Source organism: Anomaloglossus baeobatrachus, chromosome 6 (assembly GCF_048569485.1).
Source record: "Anomaloglossus baeobatrachus isolate aAnoBae1 chromosome 6, aAnoBae1.hap1, whole genome shotgun sequence".
In the NCBI taxonomy this organism is placed as follows: domain Eukaryota; kingdom Metazoa; phylum Chordata; class Amphibia; order Anura; family Aromobatidae; genus Anomaloglossus; species Anomaloglossus baeobatrachus.
Genome location: NC_134358.1, coordinates 70,542,792 through 70,560,961, shown reverse-complemented (window position 1 = coordinate 70,560,961; position 18,170 = coordinate 70,542,792). Strand labels below are relative to the sequence as shown.

At 47.0% G+C, this 18,170-nt stretch overlaps 1 protein-coding gene across 1 annotated transcript in view; it reads left to right on the top strand.

Annotated features, from left to right (window-relative positions):
* The first annotated feature begins 266 nt into the window (after nt 1-266).
* FZD6 (frizzled class receptor 6) overlaps nt 267-18,170 on the top strand; it is a 107,393-nt gene continuing 89,489 nt past the window's right edge. Inside the window, exon 1 of the mRNA XM_075353026.1 lies at nt 267-406. The gene's annotated coding sequence lies outside the window, so the exon portion shown is untranslated. The remainder of the gene's footprint in view (nt 407-18,170) is intronic.

The following is an 18,170-nucleotide window of genomic DNA, read 5'->3' as shown; positions in this document are numbered from 1 at the left end:
CTGCTCTATTGCCTTTCTCTCAGGATAACAACAGACCCCAGAACAATAAATCCATACAATTGACTGTCCCTGTCCCATAAACTAAAGCTGCCCATTGTATAGTCTGGAGATAATCACTAGTGAAAGTTTAGAAGAGAAAGGGGCAGGAGCAGCCAATCAGAGGGCGTGCCTATGAGATGGGGGACTGGAGTAACCAATGAGAGGGCGTGCCTACGAGAAGGGGGAGTTGCTGCAGCCAATCAGACCGCGGGCTTCGAAGTGAACTTCAGGAACTTCACATCGTGGGATCTCGGGCTCGGAGGATCGCTCAGGGCTCGGGCGGGCGCGGTGTGATCCGAGTGATCGTCCGAGGGTCATGCAAGGTGGATTATACTAGATCGAGGACCCTGGAGGATCTGTCCTAACGGTAAGAGCTAACCCCGGTGCTTATTCTGGGGTCTGTCCCCTCCGCTCTGGGGGTCGGGAGGAGGGATGACAGGCAGGGAAAGGAGGAGGCTACTGGGGACAATGGGAGGCAAAGGAGCAGCCCCGGGGACAATGCAGAGCCACGGGAGCAGCAGATCAGCGGGGAATAGGGGAAAGTGCGATAAAGGGAGGGAGGGAGGGAAGGAGGGGGCATAAGGAGAAAGTGCTTCTATTCTGTCCTGGAAACAGGTGCAGCGGTGTCATGGGGGCTGTTCTCTATGGGAGGCTCAGATCTAGTGGAGGCTGTGCTCTATGGGAGGCTCAGATCTAGTGGAGGCTGTGCTCTATGGGAGGGTCAGATCTAGTGGAGGCTGTTCTCTATGGGAGGCTCAGATCTAGTGGAGGCTGTGCTCTATGGGAGGCTCAGATCTAGTGGAGGCTGTGCTCTATGGGAGGCTCAGATCTAGTGGAGGCTGTGTTCTATGGGAGGCTCAGATCTAGTGGAGGCTGTGCTCTATGAGAGGCTGTTCTCTAGTGGAGGCTGTGCTCTATGGGAGGCTGTTCTCTAGTGGAGGCTGTGCTCTATGGGAGGCTGTTCTCTAGTGGAGGCTGTGCTCTATGGGAGGCTCAGATCTAGTGGAGGCTGTGCTCTATGGGAGGCTCAGATCTAGTGGAGGCTGTGCTCTATGGGAGGCTCAGATCTAGTGGAGGCTGTGCTCTATGGGAGGCTCAGATCTAGTGGAGGCTGTGCTCTATGGGAGGCTCAGATCTAGTGGAGGCTGTGTTCTATGGGAGGCTCAGATCTAGTGGAGGCTGTGCTCTATGAGAGGCTGTTCTCTAGTGGAGGCTGTGCTCTATGGGAGGCTGTTCTCTAGTGGAGGCTGTGCTCTATGGGAGGCTGTTCTCTAGTGGAGGCTGTGCTCTATGGGAGGCTCAGATCTAGTGGAGGCTGTGCTCTATGGGAGGCTCAGATCTAGTGGAGGCTGTGCTCTATGGGAGGCTCAGATCTAGTGGAGGCTGTGCTCTATGGGAGGCTCAGATCTAGTGGAGGCTGTGCTCTATGGGAGGCTCAGATCTAGTGGAGGCTGTGCTCTATGAGAGGCTGTTCTCTAGTGGAGGCTGTTCTCTAGTGGAGGCTGTGCTCTATGGGAGGCTGTTCTCTAGTGGAGGCTGTGCTCTATGGGAGGCTGTTCTCTAGTGGAGGCTGTGCTCTATGGGAGGGTCAGATCTAGTGGAGGCTGTGCTCTATGGGAGGGTCAGATCTAGTGGAGGCTGTGTTCTATGGGAGGGTCAGATCTAGTGGAGGCTGTGCTCTATGGGAGGGTCAGATCTAGTGGAGGCTGTGCTCTGGGAGGGTCAGATCTAGTGGAGGCTGTTCTCTATGGGAGGGTCAGATATAGTGGAGGCTGTGCTCTATGGGAGGGTCAGATCTAGTGGAGGCTGTGCTCTATGGGAGGGTCAGATCTAGTGGAGGCTGTGCTCTATGGGAGGCTCAGATCTAGTGGAGGCTGTGCTCTATGGGAGGCTCAGATCTAGTGGAGGCTGTGCTCTATGGGAGGCTCAGATCTAGTGGAGGCTGTGCTCTATGGGAGGCTCAGATCTAGTGGAGGCTGTGCTCTATGGGAGGCTCAGATCTAGTGGAGGCTGTGCTCTATGGGAGGCTCAGATCTAGTGGAGGCTGTGCTCTATGAGAGGCTGTGCTCTAGTGGAGGCTGTTCTCTAGTGGAGGCTGTTCTCTAGTGGAGGCTGTTCTCTAGTGGAGGCTGTGCTCTATGGGAGGCTGTTCTCTAGTGGAGGCTGTGCTCTATGGGAGGCTCAGATCTAGTGGAGGCTGTGCTCTATGGGAGGCTCAGATCTAGTGGAGGCTGTGCTCTATGGGAGGCTCAGATCTAGTGGAGGCTGTGCTCTATGGGAGGCTCAGATCTAGTGGAGGCTGTGCTCTATGAGAGGCTGTGCTCTATGAGAGGCTGTGCTCTATGAGAGGCTGTGCTCTATGGGAGGCTGTTCTCTAGTGGAGGCTGTGCTCTATGGGAGGCTGTTCTCTAGTGGAGGCTGTGCTCTATGGGAGGCTCAGATCTAGTGGAGGCTGTGCTCTATGGGAGGGTCAGATCTAGTGGAGGCTGTGTTCTATGGGAGGGTCAGATCTAGTGGAGGCTGTGCTCTATGGGAGGGTCAGATCTAGTGGAGGCTGTGCTCTGGGAGGGTCAGATCTAGTGGAGGCTGTGCTTTATGGGAGGGTCAGATCTAGTGGAGGCTGTTCTCTATGGGAGGGTCAGATCTAGTGGAGGCTGTTCTCTATGGGAGGGTCAGATCTAGTGGAGGCTGTTCTCTATGGGAGGGTCAGATCTAGTGGAGGCTGTGCTCTATGGGAGGGTCAGATCTAGTGGAGGCTGTGCTCTATGGGAGGGTCAGATCTAGTGGAGGCTGTGCTCTATGGGAGGGTCAGATCTAGTGGAGGCTGTGCTCTATGGGAGGGTCAGATCTAGTGGAGGCTGTGCTCTATGGGAGGGTCAGATCTAGTGGAGGCTGTGCTCTATGGGAGGGTCAGATCTAGTGGAGGCTGTGCTCTATGGGAGGCTCAGATCTAGTGGAGGCTGTGCTCTATGGGAGGCTGTGCTCTATGGGAGGCTGTGCTCTTTAAAAGGGACGCTCTGCTCCATGAAGGGGTTCTACTCCATGGGGGCTTCTGCTTTATGAGGGTCTCTGCTCCATTTTAGGCTCTGCTCTCTGGGGGTTTCTACTCCATTATGGGAGGCTCAGCTCTATGGGAAACTGCTGTAGCATTCTTAAGTCAAATTATGCAATTTATTTTAAAAAAATTTTTTACATTTTTTTTAAAGCCCACCCCCACGTGGTTTTTACTTCCCTTAGAAATCAGTGTAGTATCTGCTGATATTTCATCAGCAAATCAGTTTTTTGCGACTGTGTATGTGCGACTAATGCAAATGCAGTACTGGGCCAGATCTTGGGCTGTACACCTAAGGCGGGCTTTACACGTTGCGACATCGCTTCCGAAATATCTTCGGGGTCACGTCGTTAGTGACGCACATCCGGCACCGGTAACGACATCGCAACGTGTAAATCCTAGATGCGCCGATTAAACGATCGCAAAAGCGTCGAAAATCGGTGATCTGTGTAGCATTGGTCATTTTCATAATGTCGGGTCGACCGCAGGTACGATGTTGTTTGTTGTTCCTGCAGCTCCACACATCGCTGTGTGTAAACCCGCAGGAGCGACAAACATCTCCTTACCTGCGTCCTGACGGCAATGCAGAAGGGAGAAGGTGGGCGGGATGTTATGTCCCGTTCATCTCCGTCCCTCCGCTTCTATTGGCCGGCCGATTAGTGACGTCGCGGTGACACCGAACGCACCTCCCCCTTGAAGGACGGATTGTTCGGCGGTCACAGAGACGTCGCCGAGCAGGTATGTGCGTGTGACTCTGCTGTAGCGATAATGTTCGCTACGGCAGCAATCACCACATATCGCATGTGCGACGGGGGCAGGTACTATCGCGCTCAGCATCGTTAGCCGATGCTAGCGATGTCGGAACGTGTAAAGTACCCCTTAGGCTGCTTTCACACATCCAGTTTTTGCTGTGCGGCACAATCCGGTAAAAGCCGGAAAGAACGGATCTGGCGTGTGTTGCCGCCGGATACATTCTTTCACCCATAGACTTGTATTAGCACCGGATTGAGCCGCATGGCCTTGTGTTGCATCCGGCTTTTGCAGGATCATCCGGCGGCCGGATGGAATTCTGCTTGCAGCATTTTTTGTCACCGTATGGCGCTGTGCGGCGTGAGTTACAATGAAAGCCTATGGGCGGCGGATCCGACATCATCCGACATATGACGGAATCCAACGACGGATTCGTTTTTTTAAACAGCGCATGCTCAGTAGCACAACGGATCCGTCAAAAAACGGAAGGAACGCATGGAAAAAACTGATGCAATGGATCAGTTTTTTTGCCGGATTGTGCCGATTGGCTGCACATGCACATTTACTAGAGAAACGCCTCTCTTAAATTCTCCTTAAAAAACTCTTAACAGTCAGGACGCTCAAGACTGCTTCTCCTATATATTTTAGCAGATTCCCCCCCCCAAGCTTTTGGAAACCGCCTGATGAGCAAATGCAGAAAGTGTAAGTGATTTATTTGACACAGACTGATGGAATCTGCTCCAAACTGAGCAATGTCAATTACAAAGGCTGCAAAAAAGGCTCCCAAATGTCTTCAAAATGGTTTCAGGAGAAAGGAAAATCTGTTCTACAGTCTCTCTGGAAAAAAAGGAGCTTCTGAAGTGTTGGGAGAGTAGTAGTGGCAATGGCGGCTGTCGGGCAACTCTAGTGCTACTTGTCACTCTTTGACTGTGTTCACGCTGTCTTTTTTTAATGTATAAACTTTCTAAAATCCTCATTTAAAAAAAAAAAAAAATCTGGCTCAAAACCTTGGATTATCCCCTCCATAAACTGCCAAAAAAAATGCACCCTTAGGGCTGGTTCAGATGATCATATAATGTGAACGTGTATAAAGCACAGCTCACTGACCATTATTATTCAGTTTGGCTGTTCAGTTGACCTGACTAGAGTTGAGCGGATCGCTCATAATCCGGGTCCAGTGGATCCGGATCGGGTTGCCGCCGAAGTCCGGATCCGATCTGGAATCCGCGTCCATGTAAATCAATAGGGAGTCGGAGTCGGAGAGAGAGAGGAAAAAAAAAAAAATCCGGATCGTGCACCCCGAATCCCGGGTAGTGGACAGACTCGGATCGGGCGCTCAAACCATGCGGATCCGGGTCCGCTCAACACTAGAAATGACCTTTTTTTCTTTTACACCGGACTATTGCCCGTATGGGGAATATAAGTGCAGCTGCACTCTTCTTGTCTTCCGTATATCGGATGAGACTCGCTCATTCAAGTTTAGGGGTGCAAAAAAAGATTAGATCCCATACGGATCATCTACATAGTCGCCAATTTATTATTATTTTATAATATTATTATTATTATTATTATTATTATTTATTATTATTATTATTATTTATTTTTATTTATTTCTCGTATCCATTGCAATAATCAATATAGAAAACTGTATTTTGTTTTCTACATTTTTAAATGAGGATTTTTAAAAACTGATTCAATATGGACAAAAAAATGAACATAAAAAATGTCTGGAGATTTTCCTGGATGATTTTTCATACTCGTCTTATTTTGCTCTTGGTATAGGAGGTTGTTAATAATAATAATTAATAATATTATAGCGCCATTTGTTCCATGGTGCTTTACAAGTGAAAGAGGGTATACGTACAACAATCATTAACAAAACAGACTGGTACAGGAGGAGAGAGGACCCTGCCCGCGAGGGCTCACAGTCTACAGGGAATGGGTGATGGTACAATAGGTGAGGACAGAGCTGGTTGCACAGTGGTGTACTGGACTGAGGGCTATTGTAGGATGTAGGCTTGTTGGAAGAGATGGGTCTTCAGGTCCTCTTGAAGGTTTCCACGGTAGGGGAGAGTCTGATATGCTGAGGTAGAGCGTTCCAGAGTATGGGGGAGGCACGGGAGAAATCTTGTACGCGATTGTGGGAAGAGAAGATAAGAGATAAGTAGAGAAGATCTTATGAGGTTAGGTGTATTAAAATGCCTGATACTTGTTTTTCCTGATTGCAGAAGTTGAGGGTATACAGAATGATTGCTTGGAGTCTCCAAGATCTACTCGATATTATGTGATATATGATGTGACCAGACATATTTCATTGTAGGATAGGAGATAAGCTGCTGCCAGACATCTTTGTTGGCACTTATTTGCTTTGGAGTCAAAATGTCTAGATCTGTTAAAATCTATCTGGTCCCAAGGCATGACCTTAGATAACCATGAAAATTGTGGGATCCACCACTTCTATCCACTGTGTGTGGGTGTTTGAGCTCCACTTCATCACCCTTCACCCGTAGATTAAAAGATTATTTACAAAATAAGAATTGCTATTAATTACTTCTAAATGATCGCATCTCATTGTCTCCGGCCTGAATGTCTGCACGAAAACCTGACGGCCTTGTCTGGAGCTTTTCCTAAACTCAGACATTCCATGGGCCCTGGTGTAATTATCCCGCTTCTTCAGTTTTAGCATATTATCACTTTTTAATTACATGATGATGATTTGGGCTCCACAAAGCCAGGAGTTACATGACACTTTGTATAGTCAATTGTTTAATTGTAGACTTCTTTTACCAAATGACAGCCCTGCGTATAATGTCTGGATGATGTGAGATTGGGAAGGGAACAAGGAGCCGCCTAAAACATGGAGAACATTCTTCGCTAGATTATCATCACCTAAATACGGATCAGTCAGGATGTGTTCATATTGTAAATAATCTAAAAAAAAAAAAAGTCCACAGTAAATACTTTTATTTAAACGACTTATATTTACAAATAATGAATTAATGCCTCAGAGTGTGTGTGTGTGTGTGTGTATGTACTGCCCGGGTTAATAGATGTTGTTAACAAAATAGAATGTATTAACAAAAATGTATTCTGCACACAAAAACCACAAAACAGATAGATATAAATGTCTGTGTCTTTTCCAGGTCTGTCTCCCCGTCTTTCCCTGTCTCTTTCCTTGTCTGTCTCTTTCCTTGTCTGTCTCTTTCCTTGTCTGTCTCTTTCCTTGTCTGTCTCTTTCCTTGTCTGTCTCTTTCCTTGTCTGTCTCTTTCCTTGTCTGTCTCTTTCCTTGTCTGTGTCTCTTTCCTTGTCTGTGTCTCTTTCCCAGGTCTGTGTCTCTTTCCCAGGTCTGTGTCTCTTTCCCAGGTCTGTGTCTCTTTCCCCGTCTGTCTTTGTCTGTCTCTCTGGCTGTCTCCTCCTTCCCGGTCTGTCTTTGTCTGTCTCTCTGGCTGTCTCCTCCTTCCCGGTCTGCCTGTCTCTGTCCCTGTCTGCATGTCTGTCTGTCTGTCTCTTTCCCCATCTGTCTCTTTCCAGGTCAGTCTCTTTCCAGATCAGTCTCTCTCTTTCCCCGTCTGTCTGTCTGTCTCTTTCACCGTTTGTCTCTGTCTCTCTCCATCCGTCTCCCCACCGACATCTTATTACGTCACATATAAGCTTCTTATACTATGAATGTCTTTTGTTCCTATAGCAACCACTCACAGCTCCTACTAATAACCTGTAGTTCCAGGCTCCATTTACTTTTATGGAGCCATGTTTTTTGGAGAGTAACTGTAAAGCGCGGGGTTACATTTTCCTGTCAAAACATAGTCTATGACGTTCCCTGGGTCACATGAGGTGTCTGTGCAAAATTTCGTGATTGTAAATGCGACGGTGCGGATACACTTTTCGTTTCACTTTTTCCCCATTATGTAGATGGGGCAAAATTGATTGGTAAATTGGAACGCGTGGGATTAAAATTTCGCCTCACAACATAGCTTATGACGCTCTCGGGGTTCACACGTGTGAGTGTGCAAAATTTTGTGGCTGTAGCTGCGACGGTACAGATGCCAATCCCAGACATACATACATACATACATACATACATACATACATACATTCAGCTTTATATATTAGATAGAATGAGATTTCGGCATGAAGTAAATAGAAGCACAAAATTGTGTATCAAAACAATATGCAACTTTTTTATAAATACAGAATTCATGGATTAAAAACAAAAGAATATCAAGGAGGGAAACTAGAAAAAGACCTTCCAAAAACCAAGTGTAATAAGGCACATGATAAGTATATAATAAATTTGCTGTGTATACTAATATATTTTACCACAGTGGGAAAGACATAGTAGCATAAAGCACATGGCAATTTTGACAATTAGGATTTGGTGCTGTGATTTCTGCACCATTTCTGCATCTCTTGTCAGGAAAAACGTAGCAGCAAAACCTCGCGTTTTCGGTGCAGATTTTTCCCATTTATTAGAATGGGTGAAATCTGCAGCAAAAATGCTGAAAGAGCAGACATGCTGCAGATTTATCTCTGCACCAAATCTGCAAGGAGAAAATACTCAACGTGTCCATGAGACTTCAGGATTCTAGGGCTATGTTCACAAGGCGTTTTTGCTGTTTTGTTTTTTTTTTAGTTTTTTTTTTTTTATTTTGCAGTAAAACTGTAGAAAAACCTAATCTCTTGGCAGGAAATAACTTGCGGTTTTGGTGCATTTTTTTTTATTCTTTTTCACTGCTTTTTTTGCACTTTCTCATTGCTTTGTATGGGCTCATGTCCACGTAACTGCTAAATATTCTGCAGCGATTTGACAGCACATGTGCGCGTCAAATCGCTGCAGAAACACTGCATAATGGATGCAGTTTTTCTGTACAAAAAAAGCCGATTTCATGCGCAATGGCTGCTGCCCCCACCATAGACAGAGTGGGAGCTGCATCCATAGCGCACGGAATAAGTGACATGCTCATTTTATGAACGCACGGATTTGGGTCAAAAATTTAGCACCCAAATTGCCGTGTTCATAAAAGCATCGTGCGAATGTATCATGAACAATCTTCATAGATTTGTGCTGGGGTCTGGACGCAGGATGCATGCATTTACGCTGCAGTGCAATACACAGCGTTAATGAATGCAATTACGCAACGTGCGCACAAGCTCTGGGTGAAAAAAACGCAGCAAAAATGCTGAAAGAACTGACGTTCTGTTTCTTTAAAAAAACTAAGCACGTTGCCATTTTAGTCAGGGACAAAAACAAGTGTTTGCGTGTGTGTGAGATTTCTGGACTCTTGTAGGCTATGCGAGGTTTCTGGACTCTCGTAGGCTATGCGAGGTTTCTGGACTCTCGTAGGCTATGCGAGGTTTCTGGACTCTCGTAGGCTTTGCGAGGTTTCTGGACTCTCGTAGGCTTTGCGAGGTTTCTGGACTCTCGTAGGCTTTGCGAGGTTTCTGGACTCTCGTAGGCTTTGCGAGGTTTCTGGACTCTCGTAGGCTTTGCGAGGTTTCTGGACTCTCGTAGGCTTTGCGAGGTTTCTGGACTCTCGTAGGCTTTGCGAGGTTTCTGGACTCTCGTAGGCTTTGCGAGGTTTCTGGACTCTCGTAGGCTTTGCGAGGTTTCTGGACTCTCGTAGGCTTTGCGAGGTTTCTGGACTCTCGTAGGCTTTGCGAGGTTTCTGGACTCTCGTAGGCTTTGCGAGGTTTCTGGACTCTCGTAGGCTTTGCGAGGTTTCTGGACTCTCGTAGGCTTTGCGAGGTTTCTGGACTCTCGTAGGCTTTGCGAGGTTTCTGGACTCTCGTAGGCTTTGCGAGGTTTCTGGACTCTCGTAGGCTTTGCGAGGTTTCTGGACTCTCGTAGGCTTTGCGAGGTTTCTGGACTCTCGTAGGCTTTGCGAGGTTTCTGGACTCTCGTAGGCTTTGTGAGGTTTCTCGACTCTCGTAGGCTTTGTGAGGTTTCTCGACTCTCGTAGGCTTTGCGAGGTTTCTCGACTCTCATGTGCTCACGGGAGTTTGTACCTGTGGATATATCCGCAGGTTTCCCGCAGCTTCTCCCCGGAAACCGCAGTGATTTATAGCTGCGGTAGTACAGCGAAATTGCTGCGGTAAACCTGTGGACATTCATGCAGCTTACCTGTGGAAGTCCTGGCCCTATCTCCATAGTGGAGGGCCAGGAATTCCTCAGGTATTTCCGCAGAAATAATTGACATGCAATTATGTGCGGCTGCGGGACATCCGCAGCATGTTCCGCAGCCGCACATTCCGCAGCATGGACACAGCACTCCCCATGTCCCATAGGATAACATGGGGAGTGTCTGTACATGCTAAAATCTGCGGATTTATCTAGAAAATCCAGATAAATCTGCAGGTTTTCCGTACCAAAATCCGCGGGTACAGAGTCCCGTGGGCACATAGCCATATAGGCTTTGCGAGATTTCTCAACTCTCATAGGCTTTGTGGTCCAGTAAAACCAGCATTTTATTAGTATTTATTTGCAGAAAAACAAAGAAAAAACATGCAAAAACACCCTGTGTGAACATAGCCTAATTGACTTTGCTGGCATCAGGATTCAATTCAGGTTTTGTGACAAATCTGCAGTCAAAAACACAAAGTGTGCACTCAGCTGAAAACAAGATTTAGGAATATGAATTCATGGGGGCCATTGACAGTAATCATGCAGATGGAGTCATTGGATGCTTTATCGGGTATAATTTTCAGCCACATTTGCCTTTTTGCGTCTTGGAGCCGACTCCAAATATGTGGAAACAGCGGAAAATGTCTGACAGAGCACATAGTAACATGTCTGTGTCATTAGTCAGTGGCCCTCTCAGCCCATACGACTGAATCCCATTTTTCCAGGGCTTCAGATGTAGGAGCTACCGACATGAGAGTTAGGCTGGACTCACACGAGCGTATGGCATGTGATGCGAGAGCATCGGATGCGATATGCTAATGTCCCCCGGCTCAGGCTCTGCTGCGTGCGTGAGCCGGGTGTCATGCGACTGTAACCTGATCTTGCGATCGGGTCACAGCTGTGAGGCTGAGTGCGGGCGCTGCGGAGGAGAGGGAGGGGTTAATCCTCCCATCTCCTCCACTGTCAGCCTGTGCGTAGATCGCACTGCACTGGGATAACATCCGAGTGCAGTCCGATGTATCTCTCGCATCCATTCACTTGAATGGGTGCGAGGGATACGGCTCTCGCAGACAATCGCAGCATGCTGCCGCTTTTCTCGCATCCAAACAGCTCGCCCTCATTGCCTAACATTGGTCAGAGTGCAATGCGAGAATTTATTGCATTGCACTCGTCCGATTTTCACGCTCGTGTGAGCGTACCCTAAAGCGCAACCTCTGTCTGTCATCCGTCGATCGACAGACCTGTTTATTGATCGATCTCTGTCTGTAGTTCTATCTTTATCTATCATATGTATCCATTTCATATTCGTCTGTGTATATTTATGTGTATCTATTGTTCATCTCTATACATTTATCTCTGCAGTCTTGCAATAACTGAGGTTCATTCAAAAAGCATGGTTTTTAGACCTTTTTTGATACATTGTACTTGCAAAATTAGGAATTAAATAATTCAGACATCATATTATTCATAGCAATAATAACTATTATTATTTTATTATTTTATTTTGTACGAGCAAGTGTGCTGGATCTGCCTTTTTTGCCCTTTTTTTTTATTTTTTTTAAAATTTATTTATTTATAAACCTTTTATTTGTTTGTCTGCTTTTACCATCAGTGTGGCATTTGTTTTTCTTGCATTAAAAGAAACCAGAAAAATAAAAGGAGCTCATCTCCTTACATATGGAACAGAAGGAAAAAAAGGAAAACCCTAAAGTGTTTTGGTTTTTTTTTTATACTCCAGAAACAGATACCACACTGATGGTAAAAAGAGGCACACAAACCAAAAATGGATGAAAAATTGGATCCAACATTATACGGCTATGTGAGCATGCTGCAAATTTGGTGTAGAAAGTTTTTGCATGAAATCTGGCAGAAAAACGCACCGAAAAAAAGCATAATTTCTGGTGCGTTTTTTGTGCTATTTTTTTTTTTTTTAGTCAATGTGTGGAAGGGCTAAAAAAAAAAAGCAGTAGAAAATAAACCAACAATTGACATGTTGCAGATTATTTTCTGCACCAAATCTGCAAGGAAAAATTAAGCAACGTGTGTACAGCACTTCATAAATCTTATTGTCTTTGCTGACATAAAGATAGACATGCAGATTTGGGCCACAAACTGCACCAAAACTGCACCCAAAAAGAGCATAAAAAATGCACACCTTGGCTTGCGCAAAGGTCTAAGGCTATGTGCGCACGTTGCGTATTTTCATGAGTTTACGCAGCGTTTTTAACAGCAGTGTACACGCATGCTTTCTGTGTTCCCAGCAAAGTCTATGAGAATGCTGAAAAGTCCATGCACACGTTGCATTTTAGAACGCAGCTTTTTGCATGCCAATTTTTTGACAATATTGATGCGTTCTAAAAAGCAACATGTCACTTCTTGTGTGCGTTTTGGATGCTTTTCCCACTCTGTCTATGGCAGAGCAAGCATCCAGAACACATTCAAAATACTTTCAAAACTCACCTTTTCAGGTGAGTTTTGAAATGCACATGCAGTGACAAAAAGCTGCGGAATATTTGTCATGGCAGAATGCACTCTGCGCACATAGCCTAAAGGGGGCTTTACACTCTACGACATCGCTAATGCGAACTCGTTGGGGTCACGGAATTGGTGACGCACATCCGGCCGCATTAGCGATGTCGTTGCGTGTGACACCTATGAACGATTTTGCATCGTTGCAAAAAACGTGCAAAATCGCTCAACGGTGACATGGGGGTCCATTCTCAAAAATCGTTACTGCAGTAGTAACGAGGTTGTTCCTCGTTCCTGCGGCAGCACACATCGCTCCGTGTGACACCGCAGGAACGAGGAACCTCTCCTTACCTGTCTCCGGCCGCTATGCGGAAGGAAGGAGGTGGGCGGGATGTTGCGTCCCGCTCATCTCCGCCCCTCGTCTTCTCTTGGGCTGCGGTTCAGTGACGCAGCTGTGACGTCGCTGTGACACTGAACGAACCGCCCCCTTAGAAAGGAGGCGGTTTGACGGTCACAGCGACGTCGCCGGGCAGGTAAATAGTGTGACGGGTCTGGGCGATGTTGTGCGGCACGGGCAGCGATTTGCCCGTGTCGCACAACAGATGGGGGCGGGTACCCATGCTAGCGATATCGGTACCGATATCGCAGCGTGTAAAGCGGCCTTTAGACTGTCCATTTTAGGCCGCAGTTACACTTGCGAGAGTCTCACGCGAGTCTCGCATTGCATCACCCGGCATGGCTGCACACTCTCCTGACAGGAGCAGGTCTGTTGCATGTATCTCTATGCAGCTGTGACGCTCCTGTCCAAAGAGTGTGCGGTTGCCAGGTGATGCGATGCGAGTCTCCCGCAAGTGTAACTCCGGCCTTAAGTCTCAGGGTGCGTTTATCGGATCGCATCACCCTGTGTGGCTGGCTTCTCTCCTGACAGGAGCAGGTTGGCTGCATGTATCTCTATGCAGCTGAGACACTCCTGTCAGGAGAGTGTGCGGCTGCTGGGTGATGCGGATGCGAGACTCGCGCGAGTCTTTCAATTGTGACTCCGGCCTTAAGGCCCCGTTACTTGCAATGACATCGCTAACGAGATGTCTTTGGGGTCACGGAATTCGTGACGCACATCCGTCCTCGTTAGCGACGTCGTTGCGTGTGGCACGTACGAACGACCGCTAACGATCAAAAATACTCACCTAATCGTTGATCGTTGACACGTCATTCAAATGCCAAATATCGTTGCTGGTGCAGGACGCAGGTTGTTCGCCGTCCCTGAGGCAGCACACATCGCTATGTGTGACACCCCAAGAACGACTAACACCGTACCTGCGTCCTCCAGCAACGAGGTGGGCGTCACTTTCATGCGGCTGCTCTCTGCCCCTCCGCTTCAATTGGAGGCCTGCTGTGTGACGTCACTGTGACACCGCACGAACCGCCCTCTTAGAAAAGAGGCAGATCGCTGGCCACTGCGACGTCGCTAGACAGGTAAGTACGTGTGACAGGGACTAACGATATTGTACGCCACGGGCAGCGATTTGCCCTTGACACACAGACGACGGGGGCAGGTGCTTTCACGAGCGACATCGCTAGTGATGTCGCTGCGTGTAAAGCCCCCTTTAGTCTCATACTGAGGGTTCATAGTGGAACGCTAGGCTTAAATGTGCCATTGTGATGTGTGAATGGGATCAAAATCAGACATTATCTGTCTATTTAGCCACAGAGGCCCACAGAGGCTATTTAGCCGCAGATGCATGTGTCTTTTTCCATTATAGTGAATTGTTGAATTCCTTCTCATTTTATTGGATTTTCACATTTTCTTTGTCGTATTGACAGAATTATGATGTAAACATTTGCGCTGAGGTCGGCCAAGTTCTGTGAAGTGTTTTAACAGGTGTGGACGTTTGTGTTTATCTTCACTGGTGATTCCTACATGTCACGTTCTAGTGACAGGAGCGAGGCCTCCATCAGCCATCATTTTTAGTTTTGGTTTTTTTTTGTTGTTTTTTTATGTTGTTGTTAGGAACAAGAGGCCACTGAGAAGCAGCACCGGGCCTCATTTATCAAACGTGTCTAAGGCTATGTGCGCACTAGGCGTTTTTTTTCACGCTGCGTTTTTTTGTGCATTTTTGTCCGCAAAAAACGCACCCGTGGTAAAAAAACGATGCGTATTTACCTCGTTTTTGGCTGCGTTTTTGTGCAAGGCATTCAATGAGTGAAAAACGCAGAAATAATTGGTCACCACAAAAACGCAGCTACAAAAAAAACGCTGTGTGCGGACAGCACTTCTGAAAACCCATAGACATTACTGGGGAAGCAATGTCACAGCGTTTTCTGCACAAAAACGCAACAAAAACGTCTAGTGCGCACAGGGCCTAACAGTGAAACTGCCTTTTGTTGCCCATAGCAACCAATCACAACTCTGCTTTTATTTCTAAAACTAGGCTAGAAAAATGAAAGCTGTGATTGGTTGCTATAGACAACAAATACATTTTTGATAAATGAGGCTATTTTGTTCCGTTCTTTCTTACTATGCTTATTTATATTATGCTACCATAATATGGCTGACTTTCAGCATCTGTTTCATTTCGGCAACACCTAAATCTTTTATGGGTGCACTGAACTAAACTTGGGTCGCCATGAAACCCTGTGGAAATCTAAGCTTGGGTAAGGAGGGTTGTCAGTTATGATTGCGAAGGGTGCTAACTAGTGATGAGCGAGCACTACCATGTTCAGGTGCTCAGTACTCATAACTAGTGATGAGCGGCCACTACCATGCTCAGGTGCTCAGTACTCATAACTAGTGATGAGCGGGCACTACCATGCTCGGGGGCTCTGTATCTCGTAATAAGTGATGAGCGAGCACTACCATGCTCAGGTGCTCAGTACTGGTAACTAGTGATGAGCGGGCACTACCATGCTCAGGTGCTCAGTACTCGTAACTAGTGATGAGCGAGCACTACCATGTTCAGGTGCTCAGTACTCGTAACTAGTGATGAGCGGGCACTACCATGCTCGGGGGCTCAGTACGCATAACTAGTGATGAGCGGGCACTACCATGCTCGGGGGCTCAGTACGCATAACTAGTGATGAGCGGGCACTACCATGCTCGGGGGCTCAGTACTCATAACTAGTGATGAGCAGGCACTACCATGCTCGGGGGGCTCTGTACTCGTAACTAGTGATGATCGGGCACTACCATGCTCGGGTGCTCGGTACTCGTAATGAGCAATTATACGCTTTCATGGGCGCAACTAGTGTACAGAATATAATGGAAGTCAATGGGAAGATCTTCCAGAAAAATGCTTGAGTTCCCCATGGACTTTCATCATACTCCGTAAATGAGTTCTTCCTGTCTAAGGGCTCATGCGCACGTTGCATATTTGCATGCATTTACGCTGCGTATTGCACTGTAGCGTAAATGCATGCGTCCTGCATCCCCAATACAATCTATGTAGATTGTGCATGAGACGTGCGCACGTTGGTTTTATGAACGCAGCGATTTGGGTGCTAAAATTTTGACCCAAATCCATGCGTTAATAAAATGAGCATGTCAATTAATTAGTGCGCTTTGGATGCAGCTCCCACTCTGTCTATGGTGGGGGCAGCATCCCGAGCGCATGAAATAGGCTTTTTTTTGTACAGAAAAACTGCATCCATTATGCAGTGTTTCTGCAGCAATTTGACGCGCACATGTGCTGTCAAATCGCTGCAGAATATTCAGCAGGTACATGCGCATGAGCCCTTAGAGTGCAACTGCTCGATAAGAGTACTAAGCCCCAAAGCATGGTTGTGCTCACTCATCACTAGTTAAGAGTAAAGAGCACCCAAGCATTGTAGTGCCCGCTCATCACTAGGTACCAGTACCAAGCATGGTAGAGCTCGCTCATCACTAGTTGCGAGTACCGAGCACTCGAGCATGGTAATGCCCGCTCATCACTAGTTGCGAGTGTGGCGCCCCTGACCTGGTCAGGCACCACTGAGTACTGCACCCATGCTGGGTCAGTACAAAACAGGTAATCCCAAAGGCTGACTGGGGTGTGGATACACAGACACTTAGTAACCAGGAACACATACACAGCTTAGAGGGGACCCCTGGGCAGACCCAGGGAGGGGGCGTGGCCCTCGCATCCCGGCTAGTGGTGGGTAGTGGAACTGGAAACAGAGAGTGTGCAGTGGCAGCCAAAGGAGAAGGAGTGAGGAGCCGCGTCTGGAGGGTAGAGCTAAGGAGGAGGACCCTGTCAGACCCTGCACCTGTAGTGGCTGCTGGCAGGGGAGAAAGGCTACCCAGCGGTGCCGCCTGAAAACCACCTAGGGCAGTAGCAAGAGGTGGCTGAGTAAGGGTACTGCCGGTAGACCAAGCCCGCACGGGGAAACACGTCCCCAGAGCAGGAAACCATCTAGTCTGCCTGCTAAACCTGCTGGTGAGGGTGTTTTGTGTGTCTCACCAACTTACACAGAACCCGCAGCATCAACTGCAACGAGGGGGCCCATAAGGACAGGACAAGGACCAATTTCAAGCAGATGAATGAGACATTTGGGTTCAGATTTGCCCTGAAATCATGTGGTGTCACAGGTACAACGCGGGATAAGAGTGTGAAATTGAGCCTTTTTTTTTTTTTTTCTATGTGCGCTGGGTATCAAGTTGTCAGAATTGACAATGGTGACAATCTGCTAATCGCTCTTTGCCTTGGGGCAAGTAACTTGCGTAAATGTCACAGCTAATCCTGCCAAGCCCAAACTGGAGATTGTGTTATCTATGCAAGAACACATGGAAGACGAGCAGCGGCTTACTTGGCTTTCATACGTGGTATGGTCAAATGAGAATACGCCACCATTTCTGTCTCTTTCTACTCTTTGGTGGGCCATCATTGATTGATGACTCAATGTGTGTACTTGGCTTGCAACCACCATGAAAAGTTTGCTTTGTTTTGTTTGAAAAACATATTATTTTTTAATCTTATGGTTTCAAGTCGGTTTTAGGATAATTGACATTGTGGTGAGACTTCATGTTACCCAGTTACATGACCCCATGCAGAGGGTGGGGGGGGGGGGAGACAGGGTCACCCGACACAGTATACATAAGTCATTGCAATGCTGATTTTAGGGAGAAATCCACTTTATTGCAGCACTCTTGCTGCCCCAACACTACAAATCCTAGCATGCAAGGACAGCCTGTCATGGATATGCTGGGACTTTGTTCACATTGGCGACTTTTCAACAACAAGAATATGTGTACATTGATGCAAGTGTGTGCGTGAGTATGTAATACAGTTTTGACTTTGCAGAAAGTAATAAAAATGCCTTAAGGAAACCTGTCACCAATCTGTACAAACAAATACACGCAAGTACAAACAAGATATTAATGTCCAGCCATCATACTGCTAAGGAAGGAGACGGGTTCTGTGTACCAGAGATGAACTTGCTTTGGCCAGACATGCGCATATCAACCCAAGAACAAAAGCAATAGACCTTGTGAAGATGCTGGTGACAGCTGGTAAGATTGTGTCATTATCCACAATGAAACGAATACTGTATCAACATGGGCTGAAAGGTCACTCTACTAGAAGAAGCAATTACTTCAAAAGAAACATATAATAGCCAGATTAATGGTTGCAATTGCACACAGGAACAAAGACCTTAATTTTTGGAGACATGTCCTGTGGTCTGACAAAACTAAAATTGAACTGTTTGGGTCATAATGACCATCGTTACGTTTGGAGGAAAAAGGGAGAAGCTTTGAAGCCTAAGAACAC